Source organism: Lathyrus oleraceus, chromosome 3 (assembly GCF_024323335.1).
Source record: "Lathyrus oleraceus cultivar Zhongwan6 chromosome 3, CAAS_Psat_ZW6_1.0, whole genome shotgun sequence".
Classification (NCBI taxonomy): domain Eukaryota; kingdom Viridiplantae; phylum Streptophyta; class Magnoliopsida; order Fabales; family Fabaceae; genus Lathyrus; species Lathyrus oleraceus.
Window position 1 is genome coordinate 42,587,190 of NC_066581.1, and position 6,000 is coordinate 42,593,189.

The window sequence follows — 6,000 nt, forward strand, 5'->3', positions numbered from 1 at the left end:
TTCCTGATTTCTGTCCCACCTTTAGAATTTCTTCCAAAGTGTCAGTTCCTTTATTCAGCATTCTGATGGATTTTGTCATTTGATCTAGCTTAGAGGTCAGCAAGGTTATCTCACCATTTAGATCATTTATGACTGTCAGATGCTTCTTCTCTCAGCTTCCAGCTCCTTGATAAGTTTCTTATGCTTTTCTCCTTGTAGACACACTTCTGCACTTTTGACATATAACTCTTTATATGAAGCAGCAAGTTCATCAAATGTAAGTTCATCTCCACTTGAGTCATCATCAGAGGCACAGACACTAGTTAGTGCAGTGACATGTTTTGCAGATTCTCCTTCTGATTCACTCTCAGAGTCTCCATCAGACCAGGTGACAGATAGTCCCTTCTTTTGCTTCTTGAGGAAGGTAGGACATTCAGCTCTAATGTGTCCAAAACCTTCACATCCATGACCCTGGATTCCTTTGCCTTGGTTGGACTTTTCTTCAGATTTTGATCTTCTACTGATGTCAGATGAAGTGTTCTTGACATTTGGTCTACCTTTTTGATCAATCTTCTTTATGAACTTGTTGAACTGTCTTCCAAGCATGGCTATAGCTTCTGATATACTTTCATCACCTCCAATATTTCCTTCTTTTGAATCCTCTTCAGTATTTGATACAAAAACTATGCTTTTGTTTTTCTTTTCAACATTCTCACACAAGCCCATTTCAAAAGTTTGGAGAGAACCAATAATCTCATCAACCTTCATATTGCAGATATCTTGAGCCTCTTCTATAGCAGTAACCTTCATGGCAAATCTCTTGGGCAATGATCTGAGAATCTTTCTTATAAGTTTTTCTTCAGACATTTTCTCTCCTAAGCCTCCAGAAGTGTTGGCAATTTCAAGAATATTCATGTGGAAGTCATGAATAGTCTCACCCTCTTTCATCCTCAGATTTTCAAACTTAGTAGTCAGCATCTGGAGTTTAGACATCCTTACCTTGGAGATACCTTCATGAGTAGTTTTGAGAGTATCCCAAACTTCTTTAGCCAGTTCACAGTGATGCACCAGTCTGAAAATGTTCTTATTTATCCCATTGAACAATGCATTCAAAGCCTTAGAGTTTCCAAGGGCTAATGCCTCTTGCTCTTTGTCCCACTCTTCTTCAGGAATTTGCATAATGATTCCATCTTTACCTGTCTTCGTTGGATGTTCCCATCCTTTGTTGACAGCTCTCCAGACCTTGCTATCCAGAGACCTCAAGAAGACTATCATACGAGGTTTCCAATCATCATAGTTAGAACCATCCAACATGGGTGGTCTATTTGAGAATCCTACATCCTTGTCCATGGTACTAGAAAGTAACGTCCCTAGATCTCACCCAGAAACAGGCAGGATGCCTGCTCTGATACCAATTGAAATTCTAGTAACAGACTATCGATGTCACACTGGATGTTATGACATCCAATTCTGCGCAGACAGGTAATGTATGCAGAAAGTAAATGTAAAAAGCAGTAAATGACACAGAGAATTGTTTACCCAGTTCGGTGACAAACACACTTACTCTGGGGGCTACCAAGCCGGGGAGGAAATCCACTATAAGAGGTATTAATTCAGGACTTAAACCACCAGTTTAATCCTACCACTTAAGACCTACCCAATGAAACTTCAATCTAAACTAAGACCTGAGTATCTACTCACTCCCCCTCAATCACAGCAGTGATTACAACCATTAAGAATTTTAAAGTCAGTGGTGAAGATATACTTCAAACAACTCTTGATTGTGCTTAAAAGCTTTAATCAAGAAACACAGCAGTCACGCTTAAAAGCTTAGAGTGACACAACAATTACAACTCAATAAACACCCTCGTCCAATGCAATCATCTAGGTGATAATTGCTTGGCTCACAAGTAAAACCTAATTCAAGACACAATGAAAGTACAACAATGATATATAATGATATATTGAATTCTTCACACTTCAAATCACTGAATTGCTGAAAGTAGGATTGCCATCCTTTTATAATGCAGTACTTGGGCCTTGAACTTGAATTTCATAAAATTAGGGTTAAGCACGTTAACCTAATTTCCACACATTAGGGTGCTAACAAATAGGCTATATGCTAGGTCTCTTAATTTTAGCACAGCTGTTAGTTTCCTGAAAATCAGCCTGAGATAAATACTGAAACATAACAGAAAAATTAGCCTATACTTTAGCATCTGCTGTCAGGGATGAATGTCATAACATTCAGTTTGACATCCAGAAAATGCTGTCATGAATGAATGTCATAACATTCAGTTTGACATCCAGTAAATCATGTATTAGCTAATCTTGCAGCATACTACTTAAGCATGTCATGACATCAGTCAAGACATCTAAGTACAGTAAGTGTTTTAACATAAAATGCAGCCAATCAAAACATCTACAGCTTCACCATACCAATGTCGGATCAAGAAGCAAATGACCATTGATCGCTCAAAGGAAAACAATCATTAAGTGTTTGAATGAATGAAACAAAAACAATATATCATATATACCGTATTTTGCATCAGGATTACTTACATCATAAATATAACTTGATCGATCTCAATTGCGTAACCTATGGACGATCGATGTTTCGCTGCTTCACCATACTAACATTGAATTGCGAAGCATAATCAACATCAATCATCCAAATCGTACACACATGATGCCAAATTTAATTACTCGTTTATTATTTGATGCATTTTTTCTTTTAATCCTATTAATATAGAAAATACAGAAAATAAACAGCTATCAGATGCATGGTTTCGTAAGTGGCTCTGATACCACTATAGGAGAAGAGCGATCCAAAAGGCAGCGGAATTTAAAAAAAAACTCTTTTAGTGATTCTTAAGAATGGCCATAATCAGTGATAGAATCGTTACCTCTTGTGACGATTGAAACCTTTGATGCAAATCTACGGAGCGATCATGAACGTTGAATGGTGATAACGCCTCTACTCAGTCCACACGAACGGATTCCTTAATCTCAGTGTTAGCTGCTACAAATGAAGGCTTTGAGTGAGAGAGAGAGAGAAACAAAATTGCAACTGCACAAATGCTTCTGCACAAGGGTTCTATTTATAGAACCACTTGTGTGGGCTGCAAGCTAAAAAGCTCACTTAAGTGTATGTGGCCCATATCTTATAATATGCCAAAATCACTTAAGCGCGTGGTACCTTACCATATTTCATATTCTACTTAAGTACACCGTACCTTACGGTGTTCTACAATTCACTTAAGTGCACCGTACCTTACGGTGTTCCTTAGTTACTCTATCTCTCATCAATCTGTTCTTTTGTGTGTGACCCTGTAGGTTTTCGCGGCATTGACAATTATATTAAATCACGTATTTAACATAATAAACAGTGAGCGGTATCTAGCAACACATCACTGCTACCCAAGACACGAAAATGTCATGTGATCTGACAAATCCTTGTGATAATACTTATGTGTACAAGTACCCTTTTGCCCTTATGTCTATATTGAACACAAGGCATAGACTGTGTCATCCTTGTCCAATTCAATATTGGAACCATAGACATTTATCCTGTTACGCAGGATGGACAAATTTCATCTAGGTCATTCATGTCCCTCAGCATGCTTCGTGAAGTACCCATCAACTGTCTTAATTGTTATCCAGTTACGGACAATGTTTGATCAACAATAAGGCATTCGACTCTACATCTAGGGTACATAGTGGTTTCAGGTCAAAGGGTGGTATACACCATTATCACCATGAGAATAACTTATGACACTTAGCATAACATTCTATATAGTATTCTCATAGCGGGTCAATTCAGTATTAATATTACTCTTAATATTCATATCTATGTTTAAGACTTGATAACTCCTTATCCATGATGCATGAGATGTGATCATCAGTCTATATACATAATAGTTTTAATGCTTTAATGTTATCCCATTTCACAATAAAGCTCGACTACGGATACTTTAAGAATAATGTCCTTATGTTAAATGAGATCTCATGATTAAGTCACACTTGATACATTAAACGGACTAGCTATCCTAGGGACTTGATTAAACAAACATAATAAAGAAAACACCTTTTATTATTAATAAATAATTCGATACAAATACCAAAAGTATTGACCTCTAGGGCTTACACCAACATGAAGGTCCAGAAGCTTATATTCCTTCAGATAACTCTTCACTTTGTCTTTTCAATTTTGTCTGAAACTCTTATCTTCTTCTCCTTCAGGTTGCTAGTATGTAGGATCCATTTTTTTATTGTTATGCGTTATTGTTATTGTGCACTTGCGAGAGGAGAGTGATGAGGTCTTAGTTCAATTGTTTAGAGCTTCAGATGTTAAAGCTCTAATAGATATGGTTATTGGAGTGTGTAGTGAGGGTGAGAAAGATGAAGATGGAGAATTTAGTTTGAGATTTGTTAGAAGTGATTGTTTTGTGATGATTTCTGGAATGCGATCCCCCCAATGGTTGAAGTATGATGATCAATTTATAGAGTCTAATCATGTAATCATTTTGGGCAGTTCAGGTAGCTCTGTTATGGCATAACTGAGTCAAATTTTACGGTGTAATATGGTTATGGGTTATAACTTTGTTAAGTTAGTTAACTGTTAAAATTCAGTTATGATTCAGTTAAGTTGTGTTGAGTTTTGAAACTGAGCTAGACTGTGTAGTTAGTGATTGTTAATATCGCACACTTGAAATGAAATTAGTGTATGAAAGAGTTAATGAGTTAGTTTGTTGTGAAATGTTAGTTGAAGTTAGAATTGATGTGAACTTGTATTGTTAACTAGTGACTATTATAGGGATTGGAAGGGAGGTTAACTGTGATGTTAGTTTCTGCAATTAGTTGTTAAAGTGTTAGCATTATGTTAGTGAAGAATGGATCCAGTTTCTATTAGAGTGAAGTGTGGCTTTGCAATGCTTGTTAATATGAATTGTATTTAAGTTGTCATGGAATGTTTTGTTAATGATCAATTTGGAATGAGTCTGATGTTGAACAGATTTTGCAATGCTCTTGGATGATTGTTAATGTGTTATGAAAGTTAGTTTTTTGTTGTTACAGTTAGCTGGACTGAATTAGTTAGTTACATTTGAGATGCAAGTTGAGCTTGCTATTGTTAGTGCATTTGAATTAGCTAGATTTTAGTTTTGAAATTGTTGGATGAAATTTCCAAAATAGATGTTGTCTTGTTGGCTTAATTGGTTAATTGTTGGTAGAGTGGCAATCAAATTTGAAGCCTCGTGATAACTTGTTAGAACCTAGCTGTCAGAACAAGAAATAATTAATTTTGGATTGGAAAGTCAATTAATTTTTCCAAATGTGCTACCTATTATATTAATAAGGGAAACTATCAAATTAGTGATTTTGGTTGTTATATGAACTTGATTATAATTAGTCTTTGAATTATGTTAGTAAGGTTAATGTTAATGTATGTATGTGCATGTCTTGTATTAGGGTTTTGATGTATGTTGGCATGTTATCATTGTTAGATTTTTTATTTGTGAAATGTCTGAATTACAAATGTTTATCATGGCATGGAATGTGTATGCGTATTGGTTTGATCTTGCTGATGTATATGGTGCTCTCTCCATTGGTGCATGGTTGGGCATGAGTTTGGTATGGGCTTTTGGCAAGACATGATTAGGGTGGATTTTGGCAAGGCATGAGATTGGGTAGGACACTATGTAGTTTGAAGGCACAAAGATGGAAAGGGCTACCAAAGTAGATTTAGGGGTTAGGGTTGTTATTTTTACTTTGGTCAATTGTTGATCAAAAAGTCAATTTTAGGTTAAAAAATATACTTTTTTATGAGCTTTTTAATTTGGTTCTTGTATAACGTAAATGGATATCTTTTTGACAATGAAAAGGATTTTGTATTTACTTGTGCTTTAAGAAGTATACTTGCCCTCCAAAAAGATTTTGAATTTGAACTTAGACTTGAATGAACTTGAATGAATCTTAGGCTTTGAATGAAACTTGGAATTGAATCTCGGGATCTCCCAATTG